The sequence below is a fragment of the Peromyscus maniculatus genome, chromosome 3 (assembly GCF_049852395.1).
Source record: "Peromyscus maniculatus bairdii isolate BWxNUB_F1_BW_parent chromosome 3, HU_Pman_BW_mat_3.1, whole genome shotgun sequence".
Taxonomy (NCBI): domain Eukaryota; kingdom Metazoa; phylum Chordata; class Mammalia; order Rodentia; family Cricetidae; genus Peromyscus; species Peromyscus maniculatus.
In genome coordinates this window covers 61,434,689-61,459,702 of record NC_134854.1, presented here as the reverse complement: position 1 = coordinate 61,459,702, position 25,014 = coordinate 61,434,689, and the positions used below count along the sequence as shown (strand labels likewise).

Here is a 25,014-nt window from a genome sequence, read left to right as displayed (position 1 = left end):
ACTCGGGAGGCAGAGCCAGGCGGATCGCTGTGAGTTCGAGGCCAGCCTGGGCTACCAAGTGAGCTCCAGGAAAGGCGCAAAGCTACACAGAGAAACCCTGTCTCGAAAAACCAAAAAAAAAAAAAAAAGAAAAAAAAAAAAAGAAGAAAGGCCAAAAGTTTACTGAAAAACATTAAGGGAAATAAGAGACTGTTAGGTGTATTGTAATACTTTGGTTTGAGTCCCTTTATCTTTCCTCATTGTAAAGTCTGGATCAGCCTACTAAGTGGTTCTCCTTTCTCATCTATTAATTGTTTGGAGCTTCTTTGCCTATATACCCCTTTTATTAAGTCACCAGGAAGAAAGCTGTTCAGACAGGATGGTCAAGCACTATATGGTCTTTCAGTGAGAATCTTGAGTACAAAAAACACCTTAGATCTGCGGGTCCTCTAGCCCATCTTTGATAAAAGGCAGGAAAAAATGTTCATAGTTGAGTTTCTTTCTTTTCACACCCCTCCCCATTAAATACTTTACATTTGATAAAAGGTGGATAGTTAAGATTCCTAGGCAGATATCAGATAAGCATAAAATAAACATTATTTTAAATCCCATAGATGAACTTAGAAAAAGGTAAAGAAAAACCTTAGAGGAAAAAGAAGAGAGTAAGCTGGGGATGGCCATAACTCAGTGGATAACACATGCCTAGCGTGTGCAAGGTCTTAGGTTCATGAATGGTCAACATTGGAGGAAAACAACAACAACAATAACCTGAAAACCAGACTAGTAAACTAAAGCTCTGGCTTATCATGGGACTTCAGTGTTTGTTTGTTTGTTTGTTTGTTTGTAGACAAGGTTTCTCTGAAACAGTCCTGGCTGTCCTGGAACTCAATCTGTAGACCAGGCTGACCTCGAACTCCAGAGATCCCTCTGCTTCTGCCTCCCAAGGGCTGAGTTTAAAGGCATGGGCCCCATGCCCAACCAAGTTGAGCACTTTTTATGTTAACTGGCCATTTGGAATTTTCCTTTTAGCAAATGTCTATCCCAGACTTTTATACATTCTTCTAGTGAGATGTATTTGTTTGTTTGGTTGGTTGGTTGGTTGGGTTTTTTTTTTTTTTAGACAGGGTTTCTCTGTGTAGCTCTAGCTTTGGAGCCTGTCCTAGAACTCTGTAGACCAGGTTGGCCTGGAACTCACAGAGATCTGCCTGCCTCTGCCTCTGGAGTGCTGGGATTAAAGGCGTGCATCACCACTGCCCTGCTAGGACTTCATTTTTAACAGCCACATAGCAATAGGAGACTTCCCAAATTCCTACTTAAAGCTAGGTTCCTCAATAGTTACTACATCATTAAAAAAGCGGTCTGGATACATGTTCAGCTATGTTCATAGCAGCACTATTTGTAATAGACAGAACCTGGAAACAACCTAGATGCCCGTCAACGGAAGAATGGATGAAAAAAATGTGGTACATATACACAATGGAGTACTACTGAGCAGAGAAAAACAATGACAGCATGAAATTTGCAGGCAAATGGATGGAACTAGAAAATATCATCCTGAGTGAGGTAACCCAAACCCAGAAAGACAGTCATGGTATGTACTCACTCATAAGTGGATTCTAGATATAAAGTAAAGAACAATCAGACCACAACCCATAGAACCATGGAGGCTATATATATAGCATGGAGGTCCCTAGGATGACTGTGGCTTATAATAAATTTCGGTTTTACTCAATTATTGAAAAAAAAATAGCCAAATGAATGGAAACACATGAACTATGAACCAAAGGCTGAGGGGCCCCCAGCTGGATCAGGCCCTCTGAATAGAGCAAGGGGACCAAACACCAGTGAAAATGGATGGCCCAGATGATCCAACATCTCAGAATGCCTCTGTTGCAGTTGGTGAGTCCTGCATCCAGAACAGCTTCAAGGCTTACAGACTATTCCAGCCAAGACTTAATCATTATTCTGATTTTCTCAAGTTTCTCCCAAAGATGCCAGTGCCCCCAAGCAACAGGAAGCAGTCTAGAGAAAAACAATGCCTGAATTCCAGAAAGATTAGTTATGGATGTTTGTTAACATTTAAGAGGGGTTGGTTACAAGCTGTTATTGGCCAGAGTCAGGAAAAAAAGGCCAAACAAAAGAGCTAAATTCAAAGATCTCTTTCTGAAGGAAAAAAGGGGATATGATATAGAAATGATGAGGTAAAAGGATAGATTATTAGATCTACTTTAATAAAAAAACAACCATTAATCTCAAAATAAAAAAAGTGGTCTGGATGGGTGTGATGATACCTAGGTTTAATCTCAGCACTCTGGAGGCAGAGGCCAGTGGATCTCTATGAGTTTGAGGTCATCCTGGTCTATATAGGGAGTTCTAGGACAGCCAGAACTACACAGTGAGACCTTATCTCAAAAGAACAAAAAATGGCTTGGGGAAAACATCTGTCCAGTGCCAGAGATATCATGGAAGTTTGTGTACTTCGGATGAGAAAGCTTGAGAATTTGTTACCCTGGTTTTTCCTTGTGTGTAATGCTCTTCTTTTCTTCTCTGAGTTCAGTAAACCCAAAGCTCTGAAATTACCACATAATCTTGAAACAGTGACACTTCTATGGCTTCAGGCTGAACATCCCTGAATAGGGATGGAATAGCCTTTATCTTCATCACAAAGATGCTCCAAATTCTTGTTGTTTTGTTCTCAATAGACCTTTAAGATTCACTGAACAGTAGTAGAATGGATCAGCTATAGTACATCCTTACAGTGTAATACTGTTATACAATAGAAATGAGTGAGTTGCTGCTCTGAAGCGCAAGATCATAGTTGAGTAAAGATAACTCTAGAGAAAGGAAGCTAGACATGAATAATACTGTGATTTTATTTATATGAAGTTGAAAACACTAGCAGGATGTTAGAAGTCATGAGTAATCTTTGAGGAAGAAGAAAAGGGTTAATGATTAGGAGGGCTATAAAAAGGTTTCTAAGGTGCTGCTTTTTGGATACTCATTTTTTTTTAAACATTTGTTTCTTTTTTGGTATGTGTGTTTTGCTTGCATGTATATCATATGTATGCTTGAAGTACCCACAGAGGCCAGAAGAGGCCACTGGACTCCTGGGACTAGAGTTACAGATGTCTGTGAGGCACATTGTGAGTGATGGGAATCAAATGTGGGTCCTCTGGAAGAGCAACCAGTGCTCTAGATCACTGAGCATCTCTCCAGCCCCATTGGTTTGTTTTTGAGATAGAGTCTAATGCTTTCCAGGATGGCTTCAAACTCCCTATGTAGAGGAGCATGGCCTGGAACTCTGATCTTCTTGCCTCCACCTCCCAAATCCTGGGATTAACATTTGACAACATGACCAACTAGTAATACTGTGTTCTTGACCTGGGTGACAGTTATATGATTGCTACACTTTATGGTAATTAATCGAGTGTGATTTGCATACTTGCACAAATAAAAAGCAAGAAAGAAAAATGTGATATATGTAGAAAAGATCAAATATATATAAAAATACACATGATCAGATATATAGAACATGGTAGAAATAAATTCAAGTGCTTGCCCTATAGGAAGCCAGTGAGATGGCTCTGTGGGTAAAAGTACTTGCCCTACAAGGTTGATGAGCTGAGTTCAATCTCTAGAACTCATGGGAAAGCTGAATGTGTTGGCACCCATCTGTAATCCCAGCTCTCCCAAAGTGAGAGGCAAAACGGAGAATCACCTAAAGATTCTGCATCAACTAACCTGTGGTACACACCATGGCAGAAACAGAAAAAGAAATGTTGCCTCAACAAGATGGAAGGAGAGAATTGACTCTCAAAAGTTGTCTTCTGACTGCTCCCACCAACACCCCCTCTCATAATAAATAAAAACTTAATAAAAGAAAATGTAATAAATCTGTAGGCAGAATGTTAAAAAGGGCTACCTACTTCTGCTAGGTGCCTATAAGGTACAGAAAAACAGAGATGGGGCAGAAAAAGTGAGCTATTGAAATATTTTTGTTTGCTTATTTGTTTTCTTTTGAGATGGGGTTTTGTGTAGTCCATGCTTGCCTTGAGCTCTTGTGTCTCCTGCCTTGCCTCCCAGTGCTGGGATTACAGGTGTCTATTTCTAATTCCACATTGATTGTGTTAGAAAATAAAACCTTTTCATACCTAGTAGCTTCAGATGACCAATGACTTAAAGATATGGCTTCAAAGGAAATATAAAATTCAAGGTGTTGTGAGTAAAACTTGACCCCAAGTAAATCTGAAGTAAATCCCTGTGTTAGAACTTTCTAGAGGTTCAAGGCAACACCACATAGACCCTTTCAGTTATTCAATTCTACTTATCTTCAGAGAGGATCTCTTAGACCTATTCTTAGACGAGGGGACGTTTCTGGATCTTGAGGTTATTTTCTCAACATTAGCTTCACCCAGGACTTTAGTAGAGAAAATCAGTGTAGGTATATATGCTAGATCTCTGTCTGCCATAAGACTCCTTGGAAAACGCACAATGCTTCTAAGAAATTGTACACTAACCATTTGTTCTGTAATAGAGTAACCCAAAGGCTAGAGCTGAGAAGTGTAGAGAGTAGTTACAAGAGTAGGACTTTGTTGTCGTGGAGGAACTGGTGACATGTGTCTACCTCAATCTCAGAATTGAATGGCCTAGTTCCTGCTCTTTCTCCTCTGCCTCCCGTTTGGAATAAGAATGTCTGTTGTGATCACCCCGAGTCAGTCTCAGGACCCTGTGTTTGTGTGTTGAGTGTGTGGGAGCAGATCATTTGTCTCTTTAATTCAGATCAAGAGGAACTAGACTCCGGTAGCTGTACCTGAGGAACTGCATCTGAGGAGCACAACACACCTGGACGGGATTTAGATATCGAGATACTGAACATCAAGCTGATGCCATAATGAGATAAGAATTTTGAAGGTCTTAGGAGAGGGTGAGTGTATTTTGCATGTGGGAGGAAGTTGTTGGGGCTAGAAGGTAGTCTGTGGAAGCTTAACTCTAAAGTGACCACCACAGTTCCTTTCTTTCTTGCCATTCAGAGATAGAGTCTGTTTCGCTCCTTGTTTTGAATGTTTTGAATAGCTGGCTTTAGTGAGTCATTTAACTAGTAGGATGTCATTTCTTGAGACTACTGAGGCTAGATCATAAAAAGCATAACTTTTGTCTATGGTACTTAAAATTCTTTTGGAGTAACTCACTCTCAGAACCTAGCTATCATGCTAGAGGGAGAGATATGTATTGATGATAGCCCTAGCGAGCTACTAGCAAATAGCCAGTTTCAAGTGTGAGTGAGTGAGTTAGTGAATAGCCCTGTTGGAAAGTCTTGTCGTAGCAGACAGCATTTGGAGAAGTATAGAGGCTCCAGATATTTAATTAATGTTAAGACATTTCCTCCAGGGCTAAAGACATAGCTCAGTGATTAAGAGTACTGGCTGCTCTTTGAGAAGACCTGGGTTTGATTCCCAGCACCTACATGTTAGTAAACAACTGTTTGTAGGTCCAGTTCCAGGGGATCCCACACTTTCTTTTGCCTTCCTAGGGTACTAGGCATTCATGTAGTACACAGGCATACGTGTAGAAAAATACCTACTTTTAAAATGTAAATGTACATTTAAAAAGGTATCTGAATGTCTTACCCATTCAAGTTCCTCAGCTGAGGTTTCATTCATTGTGGATAAAAGTCTCTGTTGTACTCTGACCCCATGACCTACAAATCCCGAGAGCAATAAAATGTTGGTTGTTAAACACCACTGCATTTTAGGGTAATTTTATTGTTGTTTTAAGGATTCATTTATTTTTATTTTATGTATATTGGTGTTTTGTCTGGGTGAGGGTGTCAGATCCCCTGGAACTGGAGTTACGGACAGTTGTAAGCTGCCATGTGGGTGCTTGGGAATTGAACCCTGGTTCTCAGGAAGAGTGGCCACTGAGCCATCTCTCCAGCTCCTGTTTGTTTGTTTGTTTTTGTTTGCTTGTTTTTATTTTTGAAACAAGGTCTCACTATGTAGCTCTGACTGTCCTGGAACTTACTATGTAGACTAGACTGGCCTTGAACTCACAGAGAAATGCCTACCTCTGCCTCCCAACTGCTGGGATTGACGGTGTATGCTACGGCACTTGGCTTAGTAGTTTTGTTTTGTTTTTTAATATCAATAAATAACTGGAATGTTGTTGAACCAAATAGAAAATAATCTAGCTCTGTGTAGTTGTGAGAGATATGTCTATATATATATAAGAATGGCAAAAGGAATCAGAAATTGGAAATAAAGGTGTGGAAAAACCTATTCTAAAAAAAAGTTAGTTTGGGAGGCAGAGGCAGGCAGATCTCTGTAAGTTTGAGGCCAGCCTGATCTACAGAGAAACCTTGTCTCAAAAAACAAACAGAAAGTTGGTAAAGCACATTAGTAGTAGAGAAAATTCATTTGAAGACAAAAGTCATTATTAGAGTTAAAAATAATGAGGAAGCCGAGTGGTGGTGGCATACACGTTTAATACCAGCGCTTGGGAGACAGAGAGGCAGGCGGATCTGTGATTGGAGTGCCAGGACTACACAGAGAAACTCTGTCTTGAAAAACCAAACCAAATTTAAAAAAAAAAAAGGGGGGGGGGGCTGGAGAGATGGCTCAGAGGTTAACAGCACTGACTGCTCTCCCAGAGGTCCTGAGTTCAATTCCCAGCACCCACATGGTGGCTCACAACCATCTGTAATGAGATCTGGCACCCTCTCCTGTATACATAGTAAATAAATAAAAATCTAAAAAAAAAAAAAAAGGAAAGAAAGAAAGGAAAAATTTAAAGAAATCCTTTAGTAAGGAGTATGGCTCATGTAAAAAGAATACAGATAGAATTAAAAATATATAGATTAGTTGGAAGAGGTAGCACATGACTGTAATATCAGCTGCTCAGGAGACTGAGACAGGAGGATTGCTTAACTAGGAGTTCAGGATAGCCTTGGCAACATAGCAAGTTTTTTTGTTTTGTTTTGTTTTGGTTTTTGACTTTTTGGATTGCTATATAGCTCTGGCTGGACTGGCACTTGATATGTAGTTCAGTCCTGCCCTATGACAGTCACCCTGCTTCTGCCTCCAAAGTGCCACCATGTCTGACTAAGATAGCTGTCCTTTAAAAAGTGAAGGGGAGTAAACAGGGGAGGGACATGGAGAGGGAACATATGTAACACAGGAAGAACTATGTGAGTGTAGTTATAGCAGTAGTTTGGTAGCTCCATATAAGGAGAAATTCTTAGTTTTCTTCTTAGTAACCGATGGTCATATGGGCAAAAAAATTTGAGAAGCTATACTAAAGATTTGAATAACAAGCAAGCTTCATTTGATAGGCATGCACAGAATCTTAATAGATGAAGACACACTTTTAAAAAAGTGTAAAAATACTCAATACATGCTAAATTCATAGTAAGTCTCACCAATAATAATAAGCAGACTGCTGACTGTATTTTCTTAATTAGGTTAAGATTAAAATTGAGCAAAAAAATAACCAAAATAATATTATTTGGGACTTTAAAGGCACCTATCTAAGAAACTGGTAGGTCACAGAGAAAATAGTAACAGAAATAGGAAGTCAAGTTGAGTGACAATATAAAGTTATGTGGGTTATAGATAAAGCACTGTCCAGAGGGAAGTTAACAACCTTTTGTACTTTTTATCCCTAGAAATTTGATTTGAGCCTTTAATAAGGTCTTCTATTTCTTGTTTTTTGAATAAGAGATCTATTTTAATGCTCTTATTTGCTAATTCCAACATTAATGCAGTTGTATATGGGTTTAAGCTGTTCAGTTTTCTTGTCTGTATGGGGCATTATCTTAGTACTTCTGATGAATTTGTTTAGATTTCAAACATGAATTTTACCGTCCTGGGTACTAGGTCTTGTTCTGTATCACAACTGAGTTACCAGCAGCACAGTTTGATCTCTTCCTTAAGTTCACTTACATGTGGCCAGAGCAGCGCTCTGTCTAGAGAAGCTGTTCCCAAACCCAGTGGGGTTGCTCTCCCCAGTACCACAGGGGTTGGGTTTTCATCTCTGAGTAGGGGAAGAGGCATTGTTCCTGTTCTGAGTGACACTTCACACTGCATCTGTTCCAATACGCTGCTGAGGGTTTATGGGTTCTCTGCAAAATCCTACCAAAAATCCTTTGTAGTCTCCTGTTCTGTTGTCGATCCTGCAAACTCTTTGCCTTGGTCTCCCCAGACTCTCCACTTAGTCTCCTCCCCTAAGACAGGCCTGGGGCTCCCTTCTCAAGGCGACCGACCGGGGCAGCGGCAGCTTTTACAGCAGTCAGTTCACATTGTTTCCCGTTGCAGAGCTCCCTGGGCTCTGTTGCTTGGTGTGCACTGTTTCTCTGTGTGGTTCAGGCAGGTGGGGCCTGCAGCTCTTCGTTTGGCAGGGCCCCTGCCTCACCCAGCCTCCCGAGTGCCAGGACTGTAGGGTGAGCCGCTGCACTTGATTGGTTTGTTGTAAATGCCCTTAAAATGAATGTTTCACAGTAAACATGTCTGCCAAATGCACATGCTTGTCAAAGGAAAGACATGGATTGACCTTTTCTACACTTAAATTTCTTCAATCATTTTAAGAGATTGTTTTAGATTTCAAGTATTTTAAGCCTGGCATGTTGGTACACACCTTTAATCCCAGCAGCACTCGGGAGGCACAGATAGGTACCTGGTCTATATAGTGAGTTCCAGGCCACCTAGGGCTACATAGTGAGATCCTGCCTTAAAAAGCAAAACATGCTGGGCTGTGGTGGCTCATGCCTTTAGTCCCAGCACTGAGGAGGCAAAGGCAGGCAGATCCCTGTGAGTTCAAGGCCAGCCTGGGCTACAGATTGAGTTCCAGGACAGGCTCCAAAGCTACATGGAGAAACCCTGTCTCGAAAAACAAAACAAAAAAATTTTTTTTCATTTAATTCTTCTTGTTTTGATTTTTATTTTCAGAACAAAGAGATTTAGTCTGTGCCATGGTTGTATAAGTAGAGAAATAATTTGTAGCAGGGGCCCTAGGTTTGAATTAAACATTACAACTTTGTTTCTCAGATTGTGTCCAAGTAGCACCAGGCGGCCAGCTTTGGTTTTCACTTTAAAGTGTCTGTCTGTCTAATTTGATTTGACCTTGTGACCTCAGGAAGAAACCTCCTAGGAGTGTAATAAGGAAACTTTGTACATGTTGAGACTTTTTAAAAACAAAATAAAGACCCAACTATTTTTTTTAATTTAATATCTTTAAGCACTTCTACAATGCAGTTATTTTTCCTTAAAAAAGAAAGCACTGTCCTTTAGTCTAATGTTTCTTTATAAATAATTGATTTTCTGAGATTTCTTAATTTAGGAAGACTGTGTTCTGGTTGAATAATTTAAGGGAAGCGATGAGGCTATGAACTCTGTTAGTAGAATAATAGAGGAAAGAAAGATGTGGGGTTGATTCTAAGTAGGTGATGGTGTGGTTTCAGATGAGGGAGTTTGTTGGTCTCTCTGTAGGGCATCTGACCAGAGCTGAGGAAGTCTCTGATGGAAACAGTTCAGAATAATTGGAGCCACCCTGATAATGTGCTTCTTATCTTTGGAAGGATGACAGATCCTATTGAAGGATTCTGTCTTGTGACTTTCACGCTTATTTTCTCTTTCCTCTCCCTATGCTAACTATTCAATTGTTGATTAATTGAAAAGGAGAGTGAGGGGCTGGAGAGGATGGCTCAGTGGTTAAGAGCACTGTTCTTTCAGAAGACCTGGGTGGCTCACAAATGCCTGTAATTCTTGTTCCAGAGCATTCAGCACCTTCCTCTGGCCTCCAAAAGTACTGGCACACATGGGGTATATGCCCACAAACTAAACATGCTCACGTGTGTGCACAGCTCCCCTCCCCCACAATTACTTGATTAAAAAAAATAGAAAAAGGAAAGTGGAGAGAAATTTCCCTCCAAAATAGAAAAATTCAAATGACTAGTTTCTGGAGTTGTATTCCTGCAAACTAGAAGAGAGTCTAACTTTATAGTGCCATTTATAGGATAACATAGCTAGGAGGGTCTGAGAGATTTTCTTTTCTGCCAATATAAGGAAACTATCCAGTTAAAATGCCATGCACTATCAAAATTAGAAGATGTGATACAGCGGGGGTACAGTGGCAACCGGGCCCCGATGAGGGTGGGCTCTAGTTGTATGTGTATGTGCATGGCTAATATTGTCTCCGTGGAGCTCCACTCTCCTTTTCTATAATTGGCTTCTCTCATGTCTTTATGGTTCATAGTGTTCCTGAGGTTGCATGCATGTGTTCATAGCATCAGCTGTGGTTAGGACTATATTATTTTCTTTCCCTCCTATTTGAGACTTCCCTGAGTCATACTTGTAGGAGCTCACCCAAGTTTGTTGAACTGAATTAAACTACAGGTTTTGTTAGACGAACTGGGCAGAAATCAAGAGCTCAGAGACTTCTAATGGAGAATCTGAGAGGCAAAAAAACCAACAGATGTCTGTGTCCTGAAATGACCAGCTTCTGCTGCCCAGATCAGGTAGGGGTGTTTGCCACAGACTTCATGCTGTGTCAGGGTTTGGGGCTTTGGGACTCTGAAGATTCAGTTTTGGCAAGTTTTAATGAAAAGGAGAAAAGCTTGTCAAAGAACTTCAGTCCTTGGACGTAGTGCCAACCTCCCTCCTGAGGGAGATGCTCTTCCGGACCATGTGGAACCCACAGATAGGGCAAGTCAGATCTGCTGTCAAGAGTAACAGCAGGCCACCTAGGTGAAAGGACTCGAGAGCCCCAGGCTGGAGCCTGCAGTACTCTTATCTCTATTTTTAATTTTTGGAGTCTAAAGGAGTGAATGGCTGATAGTAAGGGCATACTTTGAGAGGTTGTCTATTTTGATTGACAGATAATTTATCTACTGTATATGTCTTTTCCCATAATGCATCTGATTTTAATCATTTGCATGTCCAACTATGCATAGGCATATGGTGGTAAATAAGGGGCTTCTCCCTAAAAGTTGACTTTGGGAATCCAGTTTTACCTTACTGTGCATACACCCAAAACCTGCCTAGGCTGGATCAGTCTTTTTCCTTTTGTACTTGGACTTTGAAGAGTATGACTGAATAGAATCCGTCTAAGATTGAGAGTTGTTAGGGAGGAGAAATGTATGCTGTTGTTTGGAGTGGGGTGTATGTACATAGTGCATGCAGACAAGGGTCTCAGCCTGCCAAGTGTATTATTAGACAGGGCTGTGTACATAGCCCAAGCCAATCGAGTCCTAGGTAACTAAACTATTCCTATGCTTGCCTGCCTCCTAATAGGAAAGAAAGACACATTGTTACATATTTTAATAAATCTCTTTAATATTTCACTTCCTAAAAAACAGCTAGAAATAGATCTTCAGCCTATATCACATACCCAGTTGAAGGTAACCATACAACATTTTGAAAACGTATTCGTGCGTGGTGTGTGTGTGTGTGTGTGTGTGTGTGTGTGTGTGTGTGTGTGTGTACACCATGGTGTGTGTGAAGGTCAGAGGATAACTTTGTGAAGTTGGTTCTCTACTTCTACCCTTATATGGGTTCTGGGGATCAAGCTCAGGGTGCCAGGCTTGTGTGGCAAATGCCAGCCCTTTGACATAGTTATTTTAAATCATTCTGTATATGATGTAAAAGTTCCATGGTGTACTTTACCACTTGCACTATTATGTCCAGGCCTTTTCAGATTAGGGAATATTAAACTTTTGTTCAAAGAACTTCTCACATCGAGCATCCCATGAAAGGATACCTCAGGGTTTTTTTTTTTTTTTTTTTTTTTTTTCGTGGGGGTAGTGTCACATTTTGAGACAACTGTTGCCCAACTATTTATATTTGGGAAAGAGAAACGGAGGAGTTATCACCACTGAGTACACCAGATTTCTCCATGTGTTTAATCAATACAGGCTGTTTAACCTAATTAAGAGTGTAGCATCCAGACTCCAGACTTGAAGTGGGTGGTATAGCTGATCCCTCCAGCTCTGAAGTGGAGTTAGTCCTGGTTCATGTGCTTTTTAAAAGCATTTGGTGTTCAGCGTTAAAAATGGTTTTTAAAAAACATTTATTTATTTACTGGGTGTGTGGGTGCATGTGTAACACGGCTCATGTGTGGCGGTCAGAGGACAATTTGCTGGAGTGGATTCTCTTCTTCTGCCTTCTACATGGATGTTCAGTTCTGATGGAACTCAGGTCATCAGGCTGAGCACCTTTAGCTATGGAGCTATCTCACCAGCCCCCATCTAGCAGTTTTTGTAGATCATTGACAATCTTCAGGGGAGTAAAATTGAGTTCAGCTGCGAGGAAAGAAGAACCAAGGCATTTTAGAGGCAAAAATGACCTTTTAAAGACAGTTGGGTCATGGAATTTAAGACTTCAAGATTTGAAAAGTACCTCAACGGACATTTAACCTAACCCTTATGTTTTCAAATAATTATGACTAGTGTTTTATTCTTTTTTTCTTTTTAAAATTAATTATGTACTGTGGGGGGGGGGTGCACACAGCTCATGTGGAAGGCAGAGGACAACTTTCAGGAGTGGGTTCTCTTCTCCCTTCATGTGGGTCCTAGGGATAGAACTCAGTTGTCATCTCTCCAACCCTTAAGTTACCTACCCCAGACGTAATCCCCGTGTAATTAACATTGCTGGAAAGTAGAGTCTGGCATAATTTATAGTGCCACCAACACTCACAGTGGAAGGGCTGGAGAGATGACGCTGGTTAAGAAAACATACTGCTCTTACAGAGGACTCAAGTTCAGTTCCCGGCACCCACATCAGGCAGCTGCCAACTTCCTGTAACTCTAGTTCCAGGGGATCCAACACCTTCTTCTGGACTCCAAGGGAACCTGCATTCATAAGTGCACATACTTGCACTTACACACACACACACACACACACACACTTAAAAATAAAAATAAATATTTAAAAAAAAATAATAGAAGCCAAATATCAGAGGCATAAGGGCACACTGTGACCATAAGATATCTTTTTGCACTTCCCAAATAGTTTTATATTTTAGCTATAAAGTCAGCTCCTATAGCCTGATTTTTTTTCTTTTTAAGGCTAAAAGAGTTTAATAGATTTATTTTTCAAAACTAAGTTGTTAAAAATTGTTAGAGCAGTTAGCAATTTGGATTTTAAATATTTAATAAAGTAAAAATAACTGTGATAGTATTTTTCTTTTATAGAATTTCTATGCATATATAAATAATTTTTTATGTACATTGATGTTTTGCCTACATATACGTCTTTGTGAGGGTGTTGGATCTTCTGGAACTGGAGTTACAGACAGTTGTGGGCTGCCATGTGGTTGCTGGGAATTGAACCCAGGTCCTTTGGAAGGGCAGCCAGTGCTTTTAACTGATAAACCATCTCTCCAGCCCCCTAAAAATAGTTTTAATTGAAATTGGATTATATGACTTCCCTCCTTCCCTTCCCTCTAGCCCCTGTCCTGTACCCTCCCTTAGTCCCCTCCCATGTTCCCTCCTCTCAAATTGATAGCCCCCTTTTCTTGTATTATTATTGTTACAGTGTGTATGTATGTATCTATGTGCATATAAATACAACCTGCATAGTTAGTTTTTGTTGTTTGTTGCATATGGTTTCAGGGCTGACCACTCAGCACTGGGCAGTCAGTAAAGGGGCTCATCCCTAGGAAAAGCTAATTCTCCTACTAGCAGTCATTAGTTGTCTGTAGTTCTTTGTCTAGGGGTAGGACCCAAAAAAAACCCTTTCCCCTTCCACATTAACATATCCATTGATAATTGCCATTGTTCTTGTCTTGCTTATGCAGCTGTTTCTAGAACAGCCAATTTCCAGGTACTCTGGCTTTTACCATCTTTCTGTCCCCTCTTCAGAGATGTTCCCTGAACCATAGATATAGGAGCTGTGATCTAGATACATCTGTTGGGGCTGGGCTCCCCAAAATCTGTTGAATGAGAAGGAGGTAAAGCACAGACAACACCAAAGTTGTTTAATAAGGCCTTAAGGAATCATATTATTTTATATTTACTAAAATTATACACAATGCATATAAGTGTGTGTGTATGTATATATATATATACACATACATATATATGTATATTATTATACATATATATATTACAGGAAGTTAATATATATATTAAAGGAAGTTAATATATATATTAAAGGAAGTTAAGGCCCTTGGACTAACAGTGCTCCCTGCAAGAACCATAAACTAACAAAACCCTAGCACCAAGCATGAGAAACCTCCTTCTGAATGGCTGATCAGGGTAGTCCAAATTATTCCCAAAACGATATAGATTATTGATGTAGCCCTTGGTTGCCTCTCAGGGTTGAGGGTCGGCCCTTATTGCTGAAGAAACTGCACACATAGGACACAGGACTTTTTTTCTTTTTAAGAAAATCATTTTAGCCTTTATTTTATGTGTATGAGTGTTTTGCCTGCTTGCATGCCTGTGTACCATGTGAATGCAGTGCCTGTGGAGGCCAGAAGTCATTAGATTCTCTGAGACTGAAATTACATACAGTTGTGAGCTGGCATCTGGGTGCTGGGAATGACACTGGTCCTCTGTGAGAGTAACCAGTGCTCTTATATGCTGAGATATCTCGCTAGCCATATAACTTGTTCTTTTAAAAAGATTTGTTTATTTTTATGTTATGTTTATAGCTGTTTTACCTGCATATATGCTTGTGCCCTACTTGTGTGCCCGGTGTCTGTGGAGGCCAGAGGAAGGCATTGTATCCCCTGGAACTGGAGTTAAGGATGGTTGTGAGCCACAGTGGGTTCTGGGAATTGAACCTGGGTCCTTGGGCCTTCTGCTAGAGTAATAGTTCTTTTAATTGCTGAGCCATCTCCCCAAACTCCTCAGTCAACCTTTTTTTTTTTTTTGTTTTTTTTTTGTTTTTTCAACAAGTAGAATTTTTATGTCCATTTGATTAGACTTACACCTTTCTAGGCCAATTAATTTGCAGATAGGAGAAATTGTAACCAGGTTTTTCATATCATGCATTCACATATGACTCCCAATCTTCATATGCTGCCCAATTTTTAAAAGATAAATGGAGGGACTCACAGTGTGGCCATGTAGAACAGGCCATTCTTTTTTTTTTTTTTTTTAAATATTTTTCCTTCCTAAGTTCTTTTTTTTTTTAATAATTTATTTATATTTTATTTTATGTGTATTGGTGTTTTGTCTGTGTGTAGGTCCCCTGGTCCCCTGGAACTGGATTTACAGACAGTTGTGAGCTGCCATATGGGTGCTGCAAATTGAACCTGGTTCCTTTGGAAGAGCAGTCAGTGCTCTTAACCACTACGCCATCTCTCCAGTGCCCTGACGAGGCCATTCTGTGTGGATGAGATGACATCCTCTCACATCTTCTGTTTCATCTTCTCTATATGCAGCTTCAGCATGAGGCCTTCAATTTAGAGCCCCAGGGCTCTGCCTTATCAGCTAGCGGCTGCTGCACCCTGATTCCCACCACAATTCCTTGATTATTGATATAAAGTCAAGGATTTTATAATTTCATCTGTAAACATACCACTTTATCTCTAAAAGATTAAGATGGAATACATAACCTCAATTCTATTATTACACCTAGACTTAATAGTTCTTTAATAATATTGAAACAATGTATATCATTTCTCTAGTGCCATTCATAAATGTATATTTTTTCAGTGTATTTGAAATCAGGATACAGATAAATTGCAGTGATTTTATTTGTCTCTTTACACATTCCACTTATTGGAATGTGTAATTGGGCTATTTGCCTTGTAATTTCCCTAAGTCTGAATTTTATTGATTTCATATCTAGTGTTTTTTGTTTGTTTGTTTGTTAGTTTGTTTTTAAACAAAGAACTTGGTACTTGTATTTGGAAGTTTGCTTGGATTTCTTCATGAGTACTTCTTCATTAGAAAGTACATAATGTCTGCCCATCTCTTCGTGTGATGTCAGTAACTGTTCATCTTTGCCCATGTCCATTAGATCATTAAGGCTATGAATGCTAATCCTCCACTTCCGTTCTTCCTTTGCATATAAGCCAGGGTAGTTCTAGAAAAACAACTCCTCGTACCTACTACTTGAACACCCAGTGTAGTCCAAATGGGCAAGTCAGGTGAATGCTTCCTTCTTTCTCCTTTTCAACAGTTTTCAAAGTAGTGAACTCACTAGCATTCTCCAGTGGTGACCAGTTAGCTTTGTTTTGTGTAAGAGGGTTGGATATCATTGTGAACTCCTGATTTAAAGTTTTGAGTGTGTTTCAGTCCAGTGCTGTTATTATCATCATACTTTATTCTTTCTCTTGTAATTTTATCTATTGTCTCTAGTAGGGTAGGCTTGAAAATGAGGACATGTTACACTACCTTTGTGTCCCCAGAGCTTCATATTCAATAATGTTTATCAACCAAATGAATTAATGTTCTTGGCAGCGTTTCAAATTGTAAGTTCATTTTGAGGACATGACAAGCAATGCCAAGGATGACTCTTCCTTCTTGATCTGAAAAAAAGGAATGTAAGTGAAGAAATACTGATGACTATAAAGAAGACTTTTTTTTAAAAAAAAGTGAACACTAGGTAGGTGTTTTGGCATCTATAAACTCAGCTACTTTGGAAGGCTGAGGTGGAAAATCATTGGAGCACATACATGCAGGTCTCAAACTCAAACTTTTGGAGAGTGTGTGATTGTTATTTAATTACCATTTTTGAGCAGACATGGGGTGTTTTGTTCCATTGTCCACAATGGCTCTTTCATTGTAATTTTTTCCCGCTTTTACTTCTCTTGCTATAACATAAATAGCATTTAAAGCTACCTTCACTCCTTCTGGTTCTTCACTCCCTTAATGTGGAAAAGCTTGTGTGTGCAGCACTGGAGAGGCTAGAGCCTTGCACGGGCTGGGTAAGTGCTCCACCCCTGAGCTGTAGCCCAGCTTACTCTAGATGGTTAACAACGAAAACAAAACCTTTCTTACCCAAGACACCTAAGTTTCCCATAAGTTTATCCACTTGATCTACAACCTTGCCCTGACAAACTGTCGTAAAATAAAACAAAACTACTTTTTTTTTTTCTTTTTGGAGACCAATCAAATCCAGGCCTCACATTATATTCTTAAGCAGATGCTCTACTAACAGTCTCCCAGCCCTAGAATTACTCCCCCCCACTTTTTGCCACATTGAGATCAAACCCAGAGCCTCCTATGTGCTTGGCAAGTGCTGTGCCACTGAGTCTCATCCCTAACTTTTCCTAGTTATCATTTTATAGGTAATGGTCAGGCAAGCAAGAGGAAGTCTTTGTTTGCTTTTGCAGTGCTAGTTGAACCAAGGTCTTGTGTGTGCTAGTGCTCTGAGCCATTGAATTATTTATATCCCTAGCTCAAGACAGACCTTTTTGTTGTTTTGTTTTAAGATGGGGTCTTATGTAGCTAGGCTAGGTTCAAATTAGAAATACTTCTGATCCTTTCACCTACCAAATGCTTAAGATTGCAGGTATGGACCACCATACACGGTAGAAATAGGACTCTTAGAGACTTACTTTTAACCCTTTTCTTCACATTGATATAGTAAAACCATCTAATAGCATGCTTTTCTTTGTGTATCTCCACCTTTAGCATTAGGAATATTTTGGGGGGTTTGTTTTTAGACAGTCTCACTATGTAGCCCTGGCAGGCCTGGGACTTGCTGTGTAGACCAGGTGTAGCTGGAAGTTTTCCTGTGTTCCACTAAGCCCTGAGGTCCCCATAGCCACTTATAAAATAATCATTCAGAGGCTTAAATCAATTACCAACTGTATGGTCTATGGCAGGCGTCTTGCTAGCTAGCTCTTTCATCTTAAATTAACCCATTTTTATTAATCTATGTATCACCACATGTTCTGTGGCTTTACCTGCATCCCATTACATGTTGTTCCTTAGACGGCGGTCTGGTGTCTCCCTCCACTCTCTTTTCTCCTTCACTATCTCTCTTGGATTTTCCTGCCTGGCTCCATCCTGCCCTGCCATAGGCCAATGCAGCTTTATATATCAACCAATCAGAACAACACATATTCACAGAGTACAGAAAGACATCCCACAGCAACCAGGCTGCCATAGAACTTACAGAGATCTGCCTGCCTCTGCCTCCAAAATGGTAGGGTTAAAGCTATATATGCCTGGTATTGTGCCTGGCAGGATGCTGCCTTTTAAATTTAATTTTATTTAATTGTGTGGATATTTTGCCTGCATGTATGTCTATGCACTACTTTCATGCCTGGTGCCTACGGAAGCCAGAAGAGGGCATTGTATCCCCTGGAACTGGAGTTAGGGATGGTTGTGAACTACCATGTGGGTGCTTGGAATCAAACTCAAGTCCTCTGGAAAAGCAGCCAGTGTTATTAACTAGTGAGCTATCTCTCCAGTCCCTAGGAAGCTAAGTTTTAATAGTTAAGGAAAAGTAATTAAAATATAAAAAGAAAGAATAATGATAAACTTATTATAATAAGGAATATTTTGTTGATTTCTCCAGATTGAGAAATTGAAAATACTCTCTCTCTCTCTCTCTCTTTTTTTTTCCAGACAGAGTTTCTGTGCGTAGCCTTGGAACTTGCTCTGTATACCAAGCTGGCCTCAAACTCACAGAGATCTACCTGCCTCTGCCTCCCAAGTGCTGGGAGTAAAGGTGTGGACCACCATTGCCTGGAAGAAATACTCTTAAAGCAAATATAAACTACTTGGAAATATATGTATAATCTGTCAACTTATATAGGTGTCTGGATGTGGCATTATACTGTTCTGGTAGAAGTAGGATTGATTATGACCACAAAATAAAACTTATTGGAGGGAACCCAGCACATACACAAAACTTTTTCAAACAAAAAATTAAGCTGCAACTATCCATCAGTTTTCTTTTGTTTTGTTTTTGAAACAGATTGATTCTTGGAGATAACCCAGATTAGCTGTAGATTCACTGTGTAGCCCATAAATAGATAGATTCTTGTGAGTAGCCCAGATTAGCTGCAAATACACTGTGTAGCCCATAAACAGATTCTTGTGAGTAGCCCAGACTAGCTGCAGATTCATTGTGTAGCCCATACTGGCCTGGAACACAGAGGCCTCCTGCCCCAGTCTCCAGAATTCTAAGATTATAGACATGTGCCACATTCTTAGCACAAATATTAATTCTTGTTTTAATCACTCAGATATTTATAACAACAATCTGTCTGGTAAAATATAGGGTTAGTATCTCTTAACAAAAATGCCTGGAGCCAGGCTTGGTGGTGCATGCCTTTAATCCTGCATGTGGGAGGCTGAGGGAGGATGGTGAGTTCAGGGCCAGCCTGGTTTGTATGCTGATTACAGGCCCAAATCTGAAAGCTTTGTAAGCATTGTGTCAGTGCTCAGAAGGCTTTGAGATTTCAGAGCTTACTTTTGCATTAGGGATACTCAGCCTGCTATTATAATTCCAGAAAAGAGATAGTTTAGTATGAATTTGTATATAGTATTGAGATTATAACTCTAATGTAATTTCTTCTAAATGAATTTAAGAGTATTAATTTGCTGTTTATGAAAAGTCTTGGTCTTATTGTGTTGCTTAATAGTAATGGAGAAGGATCATTTCAATTAACATATTGTCTATTGTAGGGATCTAGCTGGTCATTTTTTAAGAAAAGAATGGTTAATTCACCTATTCTTTTTTGGGAAACTGAATGGTTTGTTCTAGCTGAATTCAAATAGATGTTTAGTTGGTAGAACAATTACTTTGTGTGCACATGGTAAATGTTATTTATTTGGACACATTTGCCTTTTTCTATTTTATTCTTAATTGGTTTGACTGCATCCCTAAAAGCTGCTCTTTAGATTGGCAGCCAAAAACCCCACATGTCTGAGAGAAGTGCCAGGAAAGTGTTCGTGCTCCAATTTCCCTAATCCTTAATTTTTAGAGGTCATTGAAATCACCATTCTCTAGAGGGTGGAAGTGTGTTTTGGACTGTGGCATGGGGGCAAAATTAACACTTTAGTGACTTATGTGTTATGCTTTTAACATGTGTAAACTCATTTAATTATTAGAATCTTATGAGGTAGATGGCCTGTCAGTTTTATACATAAAAATTGAGGCTAATTAGCTTGTCTCAAATTTTAAGTGGCAAGAGTATGATTTGAACCCATCTCCATCTCCAAGTCTGTTCTTCTATTACTTGTGTGGTGATAGGAGTCTCTGTCCACTATACTACTGATGCTGTTAAAATGAACAGGGTACTTTCTGTTAGTGTTTCAGTAAGATGAAGCAGATAATGGGATAAGTAGGCATACTAAGAAGATTGCACTTCACAGGACTTAGGTCAGCTTAAGTTAGAGTGTAGCTCTGTGAATGTATGTGACAACTCATACCTTGTCTTTGTTCTAGTGTCTCAGTCTGTAAATGCAGATCACATCTGTTCCATGTTTCCATTGGTGCATGTTGTTTGTCTGTGTGAGCTTTGAAACTTACAAAATTTATTAATGTAAAAAATTACATGTTGTGATTATGGTACATCATGGCTTGGTGAATGGTATCATTCTTTTAACCAAGAAACACTCAGTTGATCTTGGCAGTAGGCCATTGAAACTCAAAGAAATAGCACCTGTCAATCACAGTCATTTCTTGGAAGGAAGCATTGAAAAATGGCACAGCAGTTATTCTCCTTGACCTCTTTCTCTGAAAGGGAATTGGATTAGGCAAGCTGGTTTCATAATAGAGTAGAGCTTCTCTCTTGTCCCTGGGGAATTGAAGCTGAGCAGCCAGACTTGCTCTGTGAAGCCAGTACAATCTGGTTTTAAGGGATTTAACTAAATTCACTGTGATTAAGGTTTTATGAGGGATGCACATTGCAAAGCAGCAGCTTTAAAAATGCTACATATGAGTCAGTCCCTGTCTTTAGATGGAGAACAGAACAGAATAACTAGTAAGTTCAGGGATGGTCCTCAACAATTCCATAGTATCTTAAGGAGACGCCTAGATTTTGAAGCTGAAAATAGGCAAAAGGGGCCATTGTACAGACTATAGAACTGAGTCCTCATATAAGACAGTGCTTGATATTTCTTTTTTTTTTTTTTTTCCGAGACAGGGTTTCTCTGTGTAGCTTTGCGCCTTTCCTGGAGCTCACTTGGTAGCCCAGGCTGGCCTCGAACTCACAGAGATCCGCCTGGCTCTGCCTCCCGAGTGCTGGGATTAAAGGTGTGCGCCACTACGCCCGGCAATATTTCTTTAGATATTAGTTTGTAAGCTGACTCAAGGATTTTATTTCACTGTGCAGAAGGAGAAAACCATGTTGGGCATAATGGCACATGCCTGTATTCCCAACAGGGAGCAGGCAAGAAGCAGGTTTGAGGTCAGCCTAGTCTACATAGTAGCTCCAGGCCAGTCAGGGATACATAGCATGACCTTGTCATGAAAAAAATAAAACTAATTCAAGGGTAAACACACAACACATAGCAGGAATACAGGAATAAAGTAAGTATATGAATATTTAATAGAAACCAGTCACAGACGAGATATAATGACACCCTCCTGTAATCTCAGCACTTGGGAGACAGAGGCAGTTGGATTTCTGTGAGTTCAAAGCCAGCCTGGTACATAGCAAATTCCAGGCCAGCTAAGGATAGGTACATAGTTAGATTCTGTTTTAAAAAAAAAAAAAAAAAAAATCACAGAATTTTAATTATTACCTTAAAAATGAAAGCAGTATACTGTCAGAGAAAGCACTTGAAGTGGTTCTTGTAATTACATGCATGCTGAAGAAGTCCCCTGTACCCTGGTGGAACTCAGTTTTGTCTTTGATTAGGCTGATCTTGCTTAATTCCTTTTACAAACAGTGTTTGGCTTTGCTAGGAGTTTCATGCATCGCAAAGCCCTTATGATTTTTTTTTTTTCCGAGACAGGGTTTCTCTGTGTAGCTTTGTACCTTTCCTGCAACTCACTCTGTAGCCCAGACTGGCCTCGAACTCACAGAGATCCGCCTGCCTCAGCCTCCCGAGTGCTGGGGTTAAAGGTGAGTGCCACCATCGCCCGGCTCCTTATGATTATTTTTAAATGGTTATTAATTAGCCTGGCATCTTGGTGCAAATCTTGACTCAAAGCTTGTAGGAGGCTGAGGCAGGATGATTGAAGTCAGTTTCAGGCCCACCTGGCTACACAATGTGAACCTGTCTCAAGAAGAAAAACAAAATAGCGCTGGGGAGATAGCCTGGTGGGTTAAGAGTGCTTGCTCTATAAGCAGGAGGACCTGATTTCAAATCCCTAGGACTCACATAAAAAGCTGGGCCATGGCTTCATATGCCTACAATCCTTCCTGGCATGGTGGGGGCAGAAACAAGCAGAAGCTGAGAGCCAGCCTGTCAGCCTAACCTAAAACAGTGAACTTCCAGTTCAGTGAGACCTATCTCATGACAGTAGGGTGGAGGCTGATAGGGAAGACATTTGACATCCTTCTCTGGCCTCCTCATGTTCTTGTAGGGGTGGTGCACCCTCACACTTTACATATCAAACAAACTCATGCACACATGTACAGACACACATAAATAATAGCAACAACAAAACACCAGCAGCAACCAGAAAAAAGCCTGAATATCCTAAAATGGTTACTTGAGACTTTTTTTTTTTTTTTTTTAGCAGTTTGCACTGTGATGCAGCCAAAGAAAGCCAAGGCAATAGGATCTCAAGGTCAAGGCCATGTTAGGCAACAGACCTTTCAAAAATAAATAAATAAGAATAAAAAAATAAATAGAATGTTATCACCATACTTGGGAGAAAACAGTTGGTGGATAGTAAAATCAAGGACATAATGAATGGAGAGGAGAGGTTGTTGTCAGCTAGGCGACGAGAAACCACTGTATTCCACAACACCCTATTATACCACCAGTCACAAACTTTCTTGCTCAGACTCTTTCTCAAAAAGTCAGGTCTTGGAAGGAAAGATAAAATTACTCTCAGGTATATGTTAGCCTTCATCAAATTTAAATGTTTTGGCTCTCTAGAATAACCTGCTCAATTGATCAAGAGGAAATGCCTAGGTTCATTACAGTGGAAAGGGTCAGAGTCTTGCATCTCAATTTCACCGAAAAATTTTAAGGCATTGTGATACTGATTTAAAAGAATGCTTAAATAGGTTCTGAAGGTGAACTTACAAAAGAGATGAACGTGTATTTTCTTATTTATCGAATGTGCTCAGTTTGAGCTCTTACCTTTGCTTGGCAGGGTAGGAGTTGGAGACATTTGTTTATGGTCTGTTTTCCAAGATCTGGTGTATTTCAGCCCCACTGAATGGGTGATTGCATTTGTCAGAGCTCTATGTGTTTGCTTCCTGTCTTAGCTGTTCCAAACCTTTCTTCTTCACTACCTGGGTCACCTGGTGCATCCTTACACAGTGTCACTCTAGGAAAGCGGTTGGGATGTGCAAGGCAAGAGACCTACAGAAGCATGAAGAGGAAGGTGCTGCTGCTGCTGAAAGGTGCTTCTGGAGGACAGCTGATCACGGCTTCCAATTACTTTTTTTTTTTTTTTGTAGTGTTATGTGTCCCCTTGGTTGTGATGGTTCAGGGGTTGCCTACAAATCCTTTACACTTAATATGCTTGACTTTGAAATGAACTTCATTTAAAAATCTACCGGAGTTGTAAATTAGAAGTATAGAAAAAAAGTGTGGAACAGACAAGCCCTCCAACAGAAGCCACAGTGTGACGCTTTGGGAATTAGTGAGCTGAGCTGGACCACGAAGCACTGCCGTGACAGCAGTGTCAGAAGTTGGGTAGGAAGTTGAGAGTGCTTTTGCCCTGGGCATCGTCCTGCGCAGTGCAATAAACTGCTGTGGTGCTCTGGACTGAAGGCTCAGAAGTTAAGCCATAAGTGGTGGTGGTGCATGCCTTTAATCCCAATGCTTAGGAGGCAGAGGCAGTGGATCTCTGTGAGTTCAAGGCCAGCTTGGTCTATACAGTGAGTTCCAGGATAGTCAGAGCTACATAGTGAGACCCTGTGTCAAAAAAAAAAAAAAACCAAACCCCAAACACTCAGCCTCGTGCTTCTCCCTTTCCTGTCTTTCTCTAATGTATTTACTTTTTTTTGAGATGGGATCTTCCTGTGTTTCCTGAGCTGGAGCTACAGGCATGACATGCCTTTACTTCTTTATAAGATGAGAAAAATATTTAAGGAAGATGTTTAAGATGTTTTTTTGCATGCATATACTCAGTACCTGCTGAGTAGTCTGTCAGTCATTTCCAGTACATAATTAAAGAGAGACCAGTAAGAAGAAAGCCTGTTTGAGTTTTGATTTGATAGGAAAGATGCTAATCTCACTGAGAGAAAATGGTTAGTTAAAAAAAAAAAAATCTGTTTTAGTAGCAAGAGAAGAAAAAACATGAGTACACACACACACTCACACACATACACACACTCACATATTTTAAAGGGAATGGAGAGAGTTCTCCAGTAGAACACTGTTTTTATTTCTTGGTGAATTATGATTTAGGAAATATAAGGTATTTTCTTTTTAATGTTTTTGTCAAGTTGGAAGTTGGAGAGAAACCATTCTGTTCTTTTTAACTAAATATTTCAAGGAAAGGATCAGAAGTACAGGTTAAATTCCCAGTAATGTACCAGATTTTACCGCTCTGGTTTGGTTAGGGACTGTCTCCATCTACTGGTCACAGATGACTTGCTGTTTTATGAGGGCACACGCTTTTCTCTTCTTCCTTCAGTGTATGACAGCGGCATGGCTGGCTCTCAGTGACTCAATGCCATCCTTTCTGTAGCTTTTCCTAGAAGGTCTAGAAGACGGGTAGAGAGTTCTTACTAAAATTGGCTTGTGAGATGACTGCAGAGAGAGCAGTGGAGGCCTTCAGGAACTAAACCAAGAAGGTGAACTCCGATGAGGGCTTCATTTGCCATGTGTGTGTGATGTTTGTCTTGTGTCTGGTCAAGTAAGTCTGTCTCAGTTGTGTAGTATTTGACTTAAATGTTGTCAATTCTAGTTGACTAAGGGCACCATTTCCCAAAATGCTGTTGGTCCAATTTCTTATACCAATTTAGAAAGGATTGTCATTATCATCACCAAATTACACG

General features: G+C 40.0%; 1 protein-coding gene and 1 long non-coding RNA gene across 3 annotated transcripts in view; both read left to right on the top strand.

The window, feature by feature from the left end:
* LOC143272319 (uncharacterized) overlaps nt 1-23,953 on the top strand; it is a 60,123-nt gene extending 36,170 nt beyond the window's left edge. Inside the window, exon 2 of the long non-coding RNA XR_013049785.1 lies at nt 151-23,953. This is a non-coding gene — a long non-coding RNA (uncharacterized LOC143272319). The remainder of the gene's footprint in view (nt 1-150) is intronic.
* Nucleotides 1-25,014, top strand: part of Ahcyl2 (adenosylhomocysteinase like 2) — a 168,674-nt gene that overhangs the window by 36,616 nt on the left and 107,044 nt on the right. The window lies entirely within an intron of this gene.